This window comes from Coturnix japonica, chromosome 20 (assembly GCF_001577835.2).
Source record: "Coturnix japonica isolate 7356 chromosome 20, Coturnix japonica 2.1, whole genome shotgun sequence".
Classification (NCBI taxonomy): Eukaryota; Metazoa; Chordata; class Aves; order Galliformes; family Phasianidae; genus Coturnix; species Coturnix japonica.
This window is the reverse complement of record NC_029535.1, coordinates 11,370,435-11,387,091: the sequence shown is the minus strand read 5'-3', so window position 1 is coordinate 11,387,091 and position 16,657 is coordinate 11,370,435. Positions and strand designations below refer to the sequence as shown.

At 40.6% G+C, this 16,657-nt stretch overlaps 1 protein-coding gene across 2 annotated transcripts in view; it reads left to right on the top strand.

Moving 5' to 3' along the window:
* The window catches only part of TSHZ2 (teashirt zinc finger homeobox 2), a 204,741-nt gene that overhangs the window by 108,932 nt on the left and 79,152 nt on the right, over positions 1-16,657 (top strand). The gene's annotated exons all lie outside the window — the stretch shown is intronic.

Genomic DNA, 16,657 nt, shown 5'->3' with positions numbered 1-16,657 from the left:
GGGCTGAGACTCAATGATTTGAGTTGGCTTCTCATCTCTGCCATAAATGTGGAAGCTTTGAAAGGAAGATCCCCCATCAGCCCAGCACCTTTCTGTCGCAGGCATATCACAGCATACACACGTTCCCTTTCTATAAACTCATCCGGCCAACTATATTCCTTGGCTCCCTCATTCTTAAGGCACAGGTGACTGTTCTTTGTTTGGTCTGTGCAGAATGCAGGCAGTGCCTAAAATAAGGAGGCTCTCGTTTTGCCTGAGCTTTCAGTTCAATCTACAGTAATATGAAATTAAGAGCAGGGCACTAAAAAATAAATGAATAAATAAGCAAAACACAAAGTAGCAGCCAAGAAAACGCAAACTGGTGTTTGTTGGGCTTCCTTTTCCAGTGCAGGACTGTGGTGACTGCGCATCCAAGTGCATTATCACACAGGTAACCTATCGTGGTTGAACTTTTATTTGTAATTTCTAGGAGCCTTCCAGGCCGGTGCATTTCCTACACTGAGGTGACTACTTTGAGTTCGCTTTTTTAATTAAGGTTCTGTATTGTAACTAGTCAATGTACATTATTGGGAGAATGAATGTCAATGCCAGTGCTTTTTCTTTCTCTCCTTTATCTTTGTCAATGATTCAAAGACATGATTTATGGTTAGTCTCCGTCTTTCAGGATCATCCATCAAGCGCCGGTTTCACTACAGGGCTCGAAGTTGTAAATCATGCAGAAAGGCTGTCACTCATCTCGTTTAACCCTTCAAACACAGGGGTGGGAGAGGAGGGCTGTTCTTAGCAGAGGTGTAAGAAATAGCAATAAAAATACCCGTAACATTGAGAAGTTGCTCTAACTGATAGAATTAACTGTTCTTTGTAATGTGATAATTGTAATGAGGGTCAGTAGGAAAGCAGGGCGTGACTCCATCCTCTGGGATCACTCTGAGAACCTGGAGGCCTTCAGGGCTCCATAACACATCACTTTTTTGTTTTCTCTTTTGAGCTCCTTTCGGATTGTTTAATGTCCATTACAGACCTGAGGAGCTGAGTTTCACTGCAGAGTCAATCATGGGCTACTTCTGATCCTGACCTTGCAGCGACTGAAGAAGTGCAGAAGCCCATTAGCAGCTGCAGTTATCAGTTCTGTGAATTAACACTTCTGTCTCTTTCTCTACTCCACTCTGCCTTTTTTTCTTTTTTTTTTCTTTCCACCTTCATTTCTTCCCCTTTTTGGAGAGGAAGGCATTGAAAAATGAGGTGTGTAAGTGCCATGGGAGCTTCCACACAGCCTGGTTTTGTGGGCTGGGGACTGTGGCTGAGCAGCACCCTGTGCCATCCCAGCCCTCATCCAGATCCTGGCTCAGCACCTCTCCCAGCACAGAGCCAGGGAGACCGGTGCTAAATAAAGAGGTGCTGTTCTTTTTTATCTTGCTGTTTTATTTATTTATTTTTGGTTCAAAGTGTCGGAAATTGGTAATGGAGGGTTATTAATGAAAAATATGTGTTTGGGGTCTATTTGTTTAGATTCTGCAGTGACTTGATGGCAATTTTATCCCTGAATTATGTATGGCTCTGTTTTGCCTAGGTAAGCTGATACAAACAACAAATATAGTTAGAGAAAGATATATCAGTAAATAAACTGAAAGGTTGTAAAATATGAATGTTTATCATCCAGGCGGTGCTGCTTCTCTTCTTTTTAACGTGAACTCTACTTGAGATGGTATATAGGAGCTTGGGACTTCCTCTGTTCCAGCAATCTCTGCAGCTTGTCACAAAAACAAATGACACCAGAGGGAACCTCGCCTTACACTGTATGCCTTTGCATGAACCTCAGTCTTCTTAAGGTGCTCGTAATTTAAATTTATATCTTGATTTATCAGAAGATGAGATCCTATCCTTCCTCCCTTACAGACCAACGCTCCTCTTAACCCAGGCTCCTTTTCTTTTGCATTTCACTATTCAGCATCCTCTCACTGAGCACAGGGTGAGTGCAAAATGCAGAGCAGCAGAGGGAGGTGTGTGCTCAGCAGTGTGTCCCATTCCCATACTGGCTGTGCAGAACAAGCAGTGGTGCTCCCTTTCCCTGCATTAGCCCTGTGTGTACAGAACTCATTCCTGCTGTAAAGCTCAACACCTGCTGCTGCCTCGTGAGCCCGGCCAGTGCTCTAAATGTGTAAGCAGAAGGCCTTTCTCTGCTTCCTACCAAGTGCCTGGGTTGTCAACTGGAAATAACTTTGGAGGACAATATGTCTGATCATCTGATGCGATTAAGAGAAATGTTTAATCCTCTGTTCTCTTTTCTAACTATTGTCCATTGTAGGCATCACAATCTGTCAGCACTTTTATCCTGGCATGAAGTCCCATCCCTCAGGGAGCTCCAAGGATTTCTACTGCTAGAATATAGCGGAGATGAAGTTAAAATGTTAGCATCTCTCTGCAGCCTTAATTAAGACTGTTCTTCTGATATAAAGCGATGGTGTCTAATTACCAGAGTGCTGTCAGAAAGTAACTTTTTAAAATAAAACACGTCAAATAAGAGTTGAGAAGACCAGAAATATTTATTCAGTTACCAATGCATAGCGCTGGTGGAACTTCTTGTAAGTCCAGCAGTCCATGTTGCTACAAATCCTTTTCTCAGTGTTCGTAGCAATTCAGACTGCTGCACTTGTATTTCCCTCTCCTCCTCACCACACAGTTGGGTTTTGTTCAGGTAATACTTGGTGGGTTTGTTTGAGCAGGTATCAGTGAATTCCCTGCCATTTTTTATCTGGCACATCTCACAAAGTATTTGAAGTGTATTCCACAGCTCAAAGTCAAATTGTGGCAGAAGCATCCATCCATTTTACCTTCAAAACAAGCAGACACTGAGCAGCACAAAGCTGTTTGTTACCCTGTGGTCAGGAATCCTCTTCAGGACTCAGCACCTCATTGCTGTTATTTTCTCACTCGGCCCGTGTCGTTACCTCACAGAGACTCATATTTAAGACCAGATCTGGCCTTTGCTTTGCCAGGCAGCCCTCAGGGCCTGTGTTTGCTGGTTACAGGTCTTACCTGGTGAGCTGTTGAGCTGCAGCAGTGTTTGATGACCGTGACCCACAGTCACCAGCAAAGAGGTTGGATTTGGCTCCATACACTTTATGGCTCTACCTGCCGCAGGTCCCTTTTTCTGAGATTTGCATAAGGTAAAAAAAAAAAAAAAAGAAAACTAACGGAGAGGTAATATGATGAATGCTGACAGGTACATTTGCTACAATTGATTAAACACTTTTGCCATCCGTACGGTTCTCTTCCACCCGCCTCGTGTCTTTCCAGAACGAGAGGTGTGAGTGACTTTGTCACTGACATTAAACAGTTGTATATACTTGGAGCTGCAAAATGCTATCCCCAGAGTTTGTTTACCCGATCTGTATTTCCAATCAGTGCAGAGGGTTTACTAAAGCAGTTCATTACTGATTTATTTATGATGTATTTAGATAGCAAATATGGTTCTGTCAGCAGTTGCTGGCTAAACAGTGTTGACAGACATTAATAGCATATGGTATAGGAATGGAATTATGATCTTTAAGAGATCTTTGTGTCTCGGCATACATTTACAGTTTGCATTTTTCTTAGGTGGAGAGACAGAGAACTTCTAAACAAGAAAACAGCGTTTCTTTTTCTTTTTGTAACCTTTGGGGTTTGTTGGTGGTGACATTAAAATCTTCTGTGCCTGTTTAGCTGTTCAATTTAATGGAAGACAAATTCTCCCAAAGGTTTAATTTACTCTCTCAAACTGAAATCACTGCGTTCTCACCATGGGAAATGGCCTTAATTTTCCCAGCCTTCAGTATACATCAAGCATATAATTCATTTCTCCCCCCTCAATACTTCCCTCATTAGAAAACAAAGTTTTTGATATTTAAATGTTACATAGTTTAAGTTGAGTAACAGATCTTCTTAGACCCGTAAAGTGCATTTGCAGGCATGATTGCTTCCGTCTGACAGCAATAGATTTATACAGGGTGGAACAGAAAAATACTTGAATTTTTGACCTTTAATTGTGCGCTTCCTCTAACACCAGCATTTTTACCAGAGGCAAGGAGAAAAAGCAAAGAAATGTGGATGCTTAGGGAGGAGGGAAGAGCAGGGAGTGGTGAAATCTCTTTGTGGCAGTCAAGATTGGTTGGGGAGACTCAATCTTGTCGGGAAGGACCAGGGAGGAAGATGAATTTCATGAGAGGTTGCCTCTCAGTCACATGGGAACAAACAAATTGGGAACTAATAGAGGAAATCATCTCATCTTTCTTTCTAGATTAATGATATCACGGAAGGTGAAGTAGAAATGTGCTGTTTAATTCCCATAGCAAGGGGCAACATTTTGCTTTCAATAAAACAAAGTTAATAAAGAAAATAAAAATTCTTTGCTGGAATTAGATTGCATTTCCATAACGTTGTCTGGCCTCAGAACTGTACTTCAGAGCCACTGCTAACGAATATCCAGAAGAAAAGGAAGAAATGCTCTGGGCAAACCAGTGACTGCAGATGGGCCATTTGCCAGCAGCGGGAGGTCTTCTAACATGAATGATTTTTTTTTAACTCCTGCTATTTTTGATACATTGTCACAAAGTATGGGATGCAGGCACTTCCTACTTCCACTGCTACTGGCAGCAGAAAAATGACTGTATGTACGTAAATATATCCACCAGACAAAAAGAAACAACATAGCAACAAGAGATCCTGTACAGAGAGCCAAGAAAAATAAAACATCGGGCCAGTTACTCCTCTGCCTAATTACATTTGCTTCAAAAGAATTATACCAGTAAGAAGTTTAGCCTGTTGCACATGAAAAAGTTACATGTAATCAGCCCATTGTAGACTGGACAAGTGGGTTGTTGTTCCAGACAAAATCTGCAGGTACTGGCTAGATGTTGGATGCACATCACCATCATTTAAACGTTACCACAGATTGATAAGCATACTTAAAATACATATTTTTAGTGGTTTTTTGTGATTTGGTTGTTTTTATGTTGGTTGTTGTTGGGTTTTTTGGTTTTCTTTGTTTTTTGTTTTTTGTTTTTTTGTTTGTTGTTGTTGTTGTTGTTTTGTTTGTTTGTTTTTTCCCTGATAGAAAGAGAATGAAACCCACCTAGGAATGCCTTTAAAGGGGGTTGTTGTCTGGATTTGAATCCAGTGGATAACTAGGAATTGTTTAGACAGTCTGTAATGAAGTGTTGTTGGCCTCTGGTCTGTAATAAATGCTCGCATTTTATAGCTCCAAATCAACTTTACCCATAAAATCTCCAAGGACTTTCTCTACTTAACACATCAGCTCAGATGAATTGTCCATGGCCAGTATATCCTCACATAGAATTCAAAGCCATGCAGATCTGTGTTCAAAAACCTCCTACTAATACCAAAATCACTTCTGCAGGTTTCAATTTCATGTAATCCATATTTTGTCTCAAATGGAGTCAGTGGAGGCACACAGGATGTCTTTGTCATCAGTAGTTTGACTATTGGTAGCTTTCAGATTTGACTGATGCAGAGTGTGATCTTTAGTGCAGTTATTTAGTGGAGCTCCTCTTGAGAAGGAATCAAGTCAATGAGGAAGTCACCACTCTCACTTCTTTATTTTATTGTGACATGATTTCAGTCTTTGCTTCATCAGGGCTTAATCTAAACATAAATGCAGATCTTATAACACACTCTTACAATATAAACATGGGTCAAAAGAAGATGTAAACGTGAAGTGCAAACTTCAGAAAGTGACGCCTCATTCTCTGAATGCTCCCTGCATCCATTTCCGCTGCAACCTACGAAAGCAAACTGGCTTTTCTTACTGATTCTTTCTGAATGTCCCAGTAACATTCTATCTTGGTTTATTATAGAATTGACCTATTCTGGCTGATGTTAAAGCCCTGTTCGTGTTTAAGGAAAACCTCTTGGTCCGCTCTCTGCACTTGTTCCATTTGATTTATCTCCTGCTGTTTGTAGTTTCACTGATCACTTTCTTATTACTTTTACACTTCCATCCATTTCAGTTTTGTACTCCTTTTCAAGCGATTTCTTATACCGCCCCTGCCACCTGCTCCCACCTGATGAATTGTCTGCTCAAACTGTTGATCTTGACCTGGCATGGTCTCTTCCAGAGAAAATAAATGATGCCACACAGACATATAATGATGCCTTAATAAACATCCCAGGTACGTCTGCTCCTCTGCAGAAGTGCAGAGCTTGAATGTTGGCATCCTGATCACATGCCGACGCCTGGGGGCACTGAAAGGGAGGAGGAGGAATTCAGATCCAAATGGGGTTTTTTTGCTTTTTGTGTGTCTTTAACCACCCTTGAAATTTCCCCACACCGTTTTTTTTTTCCCCCAATCTTTTGTCTGTTCTTTTGCATGTGATCACACGAAGCAGCAATAAATATAGTATAATTCTTTAAAAATATAAATATTTTTTTTAGTATCTTTCTTTTATACTTGGGCTTGGCTGCTGCAGCAGTTCATTTTTCAGCAAGTCCTTTGGTGGCGGTCAGATGCCCTCTGTTGTTTCTCTGTCCAAATCTGAGTGAGGCCCCAGAAAAACAAAACAAAAGGCAGACAAGTTCATAAAGTTGTATTGTTCCGTTGCAGAGCTGGGGAGCTGAGGCAGTTAATCTGCTCTTTCAGCTCTTTCAGGACATTCAAGTCTGGATTTTTGATCCACCAGCCTGCTTTGTGAATTCCTTCAGGCCTTAAATCCATAGCTATGATAGATATAATATATGGCTTTTTTGTACCCAGTGAGGTCCCTCACTTCAGCAGCGGTTACATCATGATACTTGTGCTGAAGAAGTTGTTTCTGTCATTAAATGACCTTTCTGATTATTGGATTTTTTTCCCATAACTCATGCTTGTTATTTCTCACTGAGATTCAGGAAAAGCTGATCCTGTGCAGCTGCAGCCTCCTGTTGTTGCTGCCTGCTTCTTCTGCTCTTTGTCCCATATGATAAATTTCAGATATCGCTTCGGACAGGGCAGGAATGCAACACTGAGACTGGTGATTACGATCTGTAAATGATCTGTGTGCTGGCCCTGGATCTGAGTCTTTTCCTGGATCGTTTGAGACATCATTTAAAAAAACCACAGTTTAACATGTGTGCTTCAATCATTTTTCTTTTTCTTTTTCTTTGAGTTGTCCATTTTGTTAATCTTCGTACATACTTGGAAACCAGATTTGTTTTCCATATCAGTTGGAAGCTCCTCCTTTTGACACAGTCTGATTTGTTTTGCCCAAGTTTCTTGCAGAGTGGTATTGATTTTACTACTGATAATTATTAGCATTTTGACTATCAATAGGGCTTCATATCTGCAAGGAGCTGCATGCGGGCAGGATTCAGACAGTAGGGCTGCATCACAGACTGTAAAGAGAAAGGAAGCACTTCATGGCATCAAAACCAGAAGCTTTTTTGGGCAAGAACAGTTGTGTTCCATTCTAGTAGGTCAGGACTGGTGCTGTGAGCAGTGTGTTAAAGTTACAGTGGTAACAGTGGAGCTGCAGTACCTTTGCCCAATCTCCCACTGGAGCGATAAGGCACAGTGCACCCACAGTGTCTGCTAAGAATTGCTGCAAGTTGATGGTACCGCAGCCAACAGCAGCACACCTGGGGTCTCACCTCTTGCAGAGGAATATTTAGGGCACAAACTTAAAAGAAGTTACTGCAGCTTTGGAACAGATTTCAGTGGATCAAAGAATGGTTCTTATCACAGCTGCTGCTGCTTTCTCACTGCTGGCTACGATGAGGGGAGAATGGTGGGATCAGGAGTGCTGAGTGCCCTCTCCACAGGCAGAGAAATCCATGTGCTGTGTGAGTGGGTGCATAGAAAATACTGTGCATACTAGATACTCTTCTGGAGTAATCATAGAATGGCTTGGGTTGGGAGGGACCTCTTGTTAGCTCTCATTCCTACAGAAGGGTAAGAGGTAGAAAAGAAATGCTCACTGAAACCAGTAGGAGATCCCACTGACCTGTGTTAGTGGTGGAAGGAGGAAAACCTCCTCTCACAACACTTTATTAACTGTGGACATTACACTTTTCCATGAATTGAGTGAATTTTGGCTGCTGCTTGTAACTCAGGAACGGTGCTGCACATGTACTGGTTGCATGTTTGAAGGAGATGTTTTGACCTTTCTCATCTCTGACTGGGGTTGCAAAGATGGGGTGATGTAGAGCAGAGATCTTGTGACAGAGTAATAATAAGAAAGAATCTGAGTGCCAGTTGCTCATTACTGGATCTCTTTTAAATGCCAGAACCTTCTATGTTTGCCTTCAAACAACACTGAGCACCTAAATCACCATAGTAAACAGATATGGAAAGAGACAGAAAGGTTAAAAGTGTACTCATAATATCTTGCTTTTCCTCCTAAACATGTTTGATAGCAGTATTGTTTCTTAAAAACAATATGACCTCATTTGTAAAGCAATATTCATGCTAAGCTAGTCAGCTGTTAAATATACCCAGCACTGTGCATTATGATGAAGCTAAACCAGAATTTCAATTATTTTCTGGACACATTTAAAATTATAATACTTTACTGGGTTAGTGTTATAGTTCATCCAAATTACTCACAAAGTATCATATCAATCTCTTGCAACTGCTTATTGCTTACATATCTGAGAAGTTAGTCGAACGAAGATGCCGGCTGGGTAATGACCTTCATGCTGGCTTAGTGCTTTGATGGTTATGTGGCTATAAGTGCAAGGATGTCTAATGGTCAAAAGTCAATGTTTGTTGGCCATAATATTTATCACAGAAGAAACAGACTATTCATTTGGACCAGCATTTGAAACAGTATGTTCCTGAAGGAAAAATAAAGAGGGAAATAAAGCACTTGATGATCCGTGTACTCTTGACTAGTGTCCCTTCTGCACTGAATCCCAGCAAGTAAAATTCATGCTTCCAAACTCGTGGTGGTTTGTTTGTTGCCTGGAGTAAAAGATCAAAAAAAAGCAGGAGGATGAGGAAGACGTATTTCTTCATGCCCTCACTTTCTACTTACATAGCTTACCTAAAGAGATGCTAAGAGACCAGCAATGGTGCAGCTGTGTCTTAACCAGCTACGAGTGATGAGTGCAGATTGATTGATGTTACTGGCAAGAATGGCTTAAAGCAGATCTTACTGGAGTTTCAATTTGCTGGTGTGTGTGAAGGGAAGATCAAACAGCCACCACTCTTTAGACAAATGTTATAATAATAGCACACTTCTAAGGCCATATGAGGAGTTCTAATGAATAGGCTGTTAATGTTAGGCACCAGTCAACAAGTTTTCTTGACTCCATGCATTCTTGAATTGAGGCTTAAATTCTTCTGCATGAAACATTATGTTTAGCCAGGCTGGTCTGTTTTGAGTTGGAGAGTCCAAGAAGCAAGCAGCCTTTTACAAGCAGTGATCAGATAACTTGTCTCTCACGTAGTGCCATTCAGTGCACTAAAGAAGCATTCGTTATTAACAGAAACAGTAGTTTCCCACAGTTGCAGAACTTACCTGAGCACTCAAAAACAACTCTGTGAAGAGCCGATACTTCAGAAGCATTGCACACTGAATGTTAAGACTCAGCTCTTCTCAAGGGGAATAAGCTGTGAGGAAATGCTGCCCATGAGATGAGCCACGGGCTCAAGAGAAATGAGCCAAAGATGTATTTATTATTTTTTTAGCTACAGAAGCAGGTCTCCATAAACATAATCCTCAGCTTCTTTCTATTTATAACGGTATTTAATATAAATGTACTTCATTACTGGAGAGCAGTCTTCTTGGCCATACAATAGCAAACAAATTCTTCAGAAGCATCTTTAATTATTCATTTGGCTGTACTATATTTTATGCTACTTTTTATAAATGTTAATCTTTATTATTGCCCTACCAGGAAAAAAAAAAATACAAGAAAGAAAGAAAGAAATACCTGTTATTAAATGACCTATCAGGCTGACACGGATAAATGTTGGTAGCTATTTAATTGTTTCCCATCTGCAGTTTTATACAGTTTCTATCAAACTGAAGGGTAATTTTTTTAGTAGCTGCTTATTTTAAATGTACAAAACCCTTGTGTGTAATTCCATTAGCTGCCCTACAGCATTGCAATCTACAGTTTCCCTGAGGCTGTTGTGAAATATTGATGAAATCCTTGCTTTTGTGGCTTCCTCTGATACACTAAACATTTGTCTGATGTTAGTTGAACTTGAATGGATCTGTTCAGAGTTATATCAGCAGTGACTTCAAAGGCTGTAAGGCTGTTACAGTTTTTTTTTACAAACTGAAGTTTCAAAGCCTTACCATGTGGTACTTTAAAAAAACAAAGTTCATATCAAATGAACCAAAGTGCTAGCAATACACTGGTAAGACTCATTACAATTTCAATTTATAGAGATACATATATATATATTTTCACTCCGACTGTTAGCTCATGCCATTTAAAGAAACTTGGATTGGTATTTAAGGGAACCACGGGTAATGGAAGAGGGAAAGCAGAATCTGAATGCTTGGTTTTAAATGAGGTAATCTATACATTCATAAAGCCACAGTTCTGTTTTCCACAGCAATCCATAGGAACGGAGATAACTGAGGAAAGGCAAAGAGAAACAAAGTTTCAGATATTGTTTTCTTAGCGAAGTGATTTATGGAGTTTTATAATACTCCTTATAGAGTATCATAAAATGACTAATGAGGAAAATATATTTACTGCTGCCCTGCTCCTCCAATTGCTCGGGACAGAACTGCATTTTGGAAATCACACTGTGTGTCTGTGTGAGCAAAGGGATGCAGCTGGGCCTGGTGTTGTGGTGATGCCATGGCTGTGTGCGGGGTCTGGCACTGTGTGCTGGGCACTGCGGGGTCCTGCTGGCAAAGGCACAGCCAGGGCATGGTGGTGGGGCCGAGTGTAGGACAGCTCTTGGAGTTCAAACTATACCAGGATTCATAATGATCATCACTAGAATAGAGGCGACATTGCAGTCTGGGCAATATCAAACACCTTCTACTGGTTCAAAGAGTAAAACTGTAAGTTCCAGGGCTTTGTAGAAAATAGCAGGTAGAGATGTTTTATAATGAGGTAAATGATTCACTTAGACTGTAAGCCCTCATGTAAGGAACCTGAAACATTGGTGTGGAATATGGCTACATCCATCCCTGGACTGCAGGTCAGCCATTCAGGCAGATGGAGCCCCACGCCAAACAAGGCTGATGTTGCCTTTTTTCTCAGTGCAATAACTGACTACATAAACAGCTTCATCCTTGAGAACAAAATGATTCAGGAAAAAGCTCCACAATTGTTCTGTGCCAGCAATGGACTCTCAGTTAAGCAGAATGTATCACTTCTTTTTTTTCAGTCTTCCTTTTGTTTGTTTCCTTTCTTGTTTTGTTATTGATTTGCTTCGAGTTTGTGGTATCTTGCAGGCCAATTCACTGCACATATGCTCCCAGCCGTGGATCGTTTTCATTTGTCTCATGACTGTGTAGGAAGCAACGTAAAAAAGATATAATCTTTTTTTCTCCTTTGTGCTGCTGAAAGTCCCGGTGAAGCTGGTGGGTATTTTGCCTTCTAAACCAGTAGGAAATTGGACATTTAATAGAAAACTTTATACTGCAACTCTAATTAGAGTACAAGAAAATGAAAACCCAAAATTGCTTCATTTCAGCATCATGTATAAATAATGGTTATGGCTCCATGGAGTTGCCTCTGTGTGTTAAAATTCAGTTATGGCAGAAGCTGCTCTGAGAGGGGCTGGAGCTGCCTTTCCCTGCTTCTCATCAGACAAATCCATGCCCAGGCATCCAAGCCATAACTATTCTAAACATAATGTTCTTAAGAAAAGGATATTGGGAAATATTTCTCTCTTAAGGTGAGGAGCTGTTTTGGATGCGGAGTGACCCCACTATGGTGGTGACTGAACCTCCTTTCCTAAGCTACTGCAAAATACATTTGGATGTGATGGTTAAAAGTAACAGAGACAAAAGGTGCGAACAACTTCCTGTTATCCACAACAGAGTTTTGGCCTCCCAGGAAAGAGACTGTTGAGCCTCTACAATTTTTCTGGGATTTCAGAAAAGTCTGCAGCCTCCCTGAGGATGCTGAAGCACATGGATGAACCTCACCCCTCCCACGATGTGTGGACCAGATGATAGAGACATTCTTTCATATCCTAACCCCCATGACTCAGAGGCAGACTCTCTCTTCTCCCTTCTTGGTGTGAATGGAAACTTGTTTCTGTCTTTTCTTTCTGTATTTAACTGAACAGAAAGATATTTCCCCAGTACAAACATTTTTAATGTAATCTAAAATGTTCTGAAATTGCATAATTCTCTCTTGTATTTGAGTTCTGACTATGGAATTCCATCACGTTTCCAGACAGCTTTTAGTCCTGTTAAATTACAAAACGCCTTTGATAGAGGAGTTCTGCAATAGAGGAGGGAATTTTTCCCCCTTCAGTTGCCAATTTATCTCTTCAGTTGATTTTCAAACTGTGATGAATCTGCAGTGAGGAACTTCTGCAAGGGGCCAGGTGAAGATTTGTCTTTGTGCAGCTAATGTAGTTAGATATTTTTTGAGAAAAAGGAATGAGAAGTGGTCATTATCCATTATCTGCATGAAATATCTCAGAGAAAGAAACAGCTTTTGCCAAACACAAAAAGATGTTTGAGTTGAAGCCAGACAATAAGGAAACAACATCACCTATAGTACTGTGAGATTGTTCTACTAATGATGTTATTTCATCTGAAACTGGAATATATATGAAGAAGTGCAGATGGTGAATGGGTTTTACATGGATTAGTGGTGTTCTGGATGATGATGCGCTGTCCTTTCTCTTGGCCAAAAATATATTTTCCAGTCTTGGAAAGAAACATCTATATGTACACACATATGTATGTGTTTCTTTATGTGGAAAAAGAGCAAATTTGAGTGAAAATAATATCCACTGGTGGAAAAGTTAAGAGCAAAAGCAAACAATTTTTTGTTTAAATTATGTAGTTGTACTGTACAGTTGAAGTTCAGAAGAGCTGTACGATGTGGTACACACTGCAAGCCATGCTGGGCTGCCAGGGCCTGGCAGTTGGGGTTGGGCTCGGTGTCACTGGGTACTTGGCTCACTGCTGTCTGCATGGTCAAGGTTTCAGGGTAAACATGTTGAAGTTTTACATCCTTAATTTCAAAATAGAGTTTTTGCAGGTCTGTTAACTACTCTTTTCTTTCAGACACTGTGGAAATGTGCTAGAAATATCTAGGAAAATGGTATCTTTTGAAGAATAGAGCATCAGCTGTTTACTGCACTGCTTGTCCCAGAGAAGCAGATTGCTTCAGTTACTGAGAATCCAATCACAGAGGCATGGTGGGAAGTAATAAGAAATAAGTTAGAACATTTTTGAATTTTATTATCCATGTGATAATATTATTCTTTCTTATGTCATGATTTTGACATATGCTGTCTTGGGATCAATCAGCACTAAAACCAAACACTGCATTTCCATTTAGGAAGCCAGAAAGTGCTTCCATTCAATGCTCTGAAGCTCCTGGACTTTGTCCAGTCTTCAAGATGCTGAAGTTTCAGTCCCTTGTGTTTTTGGTACTTCACGTTGCCCATCTCCCATCTCTGCCTGGGCCTGCTTAATTTCAGTGGGAAAATTTCTCAGCTGGGAAAAGGAGGAAACATTCATCTGGTAACTGAGTTTGGATTTCTTTGTTCTTTTTTCTTTTTCTTTTTTCCCATAAGACAGCTATAAATGAGCAGCTCAGAGGTTTGGAATGTCAGAATCAGCCTGGGGGAGAACTGGTGGGAAGAGAACAGGTCACTCAACAATTTATTATATGGACATCAGCACAATGCCAAAATGTATGCTACATATTACAGACACTGCAGTTAAAGCATATGACTATACAGGCTCAATACATCCTTTATATGTAGGTTATAAAAGAAATAATGCAAACTTAAATGAGTGCAATTTCTCTTAAATAGCTTTGTCAGTTGACACTGAGTTTCACACACAGTGAGATCTCAGTGGAAAGCACTGCTGGGTGTACACAGCAGCTCTGGTACCACAGCCTGCCTGCCCAGAAGAGAATCTGCTGTCCTGAAAATGCTCACAATGATTTGAGTCGTTTAAATAAACAGAAATTATTTTAGACGTAGGATACCGAAATGTGTTTTCAAAGCTGCCCAAAACTCTCATCTGTTACTAAGATGGATCTGACCACTATTTTGTGAAATTTTGATAGTACTTTCTAAGAAGTTATTTTAAGGCTTTCTTTGCTAAGATTGCAGCCTAAAGAAGCGTTATGAGCGTTATGCAGCCTAAAGAAGAGGATTTCTCAGCACAAGTTACTCTTCTGTAAGGGTTATAGTAAACATGTCAATGCCTAATTAAGCAGAAACATTTATCTGTATTGTGGGGGATGTGCAGCTGCCTGGTACTTCTGCTTCTCCCAGTCAGTCCTTTTAGAAGGACAAAGGAGACGGCCAAGAGGAAACTGCCATATGTATCACCCATAGGACAAAATTACCTCCTGGTGAAAGATGGGTTAACAGCATTCAAAGAGTTGGTGCTGAATTAGAAAACCAAATCCGCAACCGATTGAAAAGCGTGTGAACGCTATTTGTTGTCTGTTTGGTCTGATTCCTTCCTTGCCTTCACTCCTTATTTTGGTTGCACTGAGTGTGATGCGCGATGCATCCTGGCGTGGGGCCAGAGCTGCTACCTACGCCGCGTGGGGTTTACAGCATCACGAGCAGCACGGCAGCCCTGCTCATCACTAAGTGCCACTGCGTAACGCGGTCACTGCTCCACACGTTCCTCTGCCCCCAGGTCCCTCTGCTCCCTTCATCCTCTTAAGGCATCTGAGCTCAGTTAGGGGTCCAGGGAGAGCATTATCTAGCCGTTGGGGGAGATATTTAAGGACGCAAAAATTCATTTTATTCTTACTATTATATTTACTGCCTGCCTCTGTTTGATCATCAGTAAATGGGGCTGCGAATATTTGCTGTACCCCAACGCGCTGCTGAAAGACTTGTTGGTTTAATATTTAACACAATACTTAATGTTTATCTTCTTTGCTTGTGTTTCTGTCACTGTATGATTATTACTTTATCATGCTAAAATAGTGTCCAGATCCTTTGCACTGAGCCATTATCTGTACCTCTGATTGTGAAGCTGCCTGATGTCACCCAGGAATAATTCAAGCCCACATCTGTGAAGGGCCTAAATCCATGGGAATGTGTGGGGAAGATGGCTTGTGTGCATTTCTTAGTGCATAAGGACAGAGAACCATCACGTCCCTCTTCTTCTACTGCAGGTTTATCCAGGAAGTGGCTCCTCTGCTTGTGCTTCAGCTCAAGGCTGGGCATGAGCATCCGCTGGGAGTGGTCACATATCCACCCAATTCTTAAATGCAACTAGACTGAAAAATTGAAACACATCTGACAAAAAATCACAGAAGGCCTTGTCTGTATGTTAATCAGAATGCTCCCAGATTTTCTGCCCATCCCCCTTGGTTTGCTAGAAGGATATCATTTGCACAGGAATACTGAGTTCAGGATGGCAAAATGAGGCAGGTTCTCAAGCAGCATTAGTTGGCTGTTCTCAGAAGTTGGGAAGGAATTTTAAACAAATAATGCTTTTAGCATTACATCACCTGCATTGCTCCTTCTGAGCTTTTAGGGCTTATTTCACAATTACAAGTAGTGCAGTTTCATTTTGTTTCATTTTATTTTTTGTTTGGTTTGTTATTTTTAATGGCAGCTTGGACTGTGGGTTTGTTCTTTATGTAACTCCCTGACACACAAAGTGAGGCCTTTAGCTCAGCACACTGCAGTGCAGTCACATGAGTTAGCAGTATGGAGCATGCTCCTAAATGAAGCAGCACATCAAAGTATCTCCTGTGATGACTTCTGAAATCAGCACGTTTGATGAGTGTCTGCCTGTAGCACTGGACTGCATGCATTGTTTTGCAGTGACTGTTAGAAAAATGTTCACCTTTTTTTCTTTTGTGAAAACATGTCTGAGCCACCCGCTCTCTCCATCACTTCTGGAAGTCAATCATTAATTGTGAGGGGTTGGTGGGAATTTGTCCACTGACTGCAGTGTAAATGGTTCACACTTAAGACTCTTCTCCACTGTTCAGACTATTTTTGCCCATGTTATATCTCCCGTAACTTCACTAGAAGCACTGCTGTTATAAGGGAGGGAATAAAAAAGAAAAGAAAAAGAAAATTACGGATTTCCTTAATTAATCTTAAAATTTTCATCTGTTCCAGTATCAAGTTCTTCTTATTAATTAATTAGCTCATTTTTCAAATAAGATCATTCAGGTCTTGTCCTACTTGCTCAGTGTTACACTTCAGTCTACCTCTGCCACGTCCTCTTCTGTAACTTCAGGGTTCCTGCCCTGAAATATATGTATTTGTTTTTATTGAAGTGCAATTTGCTTTTATGGTACGCAGTACATTACTTTTACAAACAAAAGAGTTCCACTTAAGCCTATCAGTGCTTTCAAATGTTGTATTTTGACATATAAATTATTTGTGTATATTCTAAAGTGCTTTTTCAGGTGATCAAATGGTAAAAGATTACTGTACCTAGATGATTCTATGAACCAGGCAGATTATGGCAGTTATTTGTCTTCTGTTCCTTGCCAATTCTACCCTTCCTTTCACTGAGGCTAGAA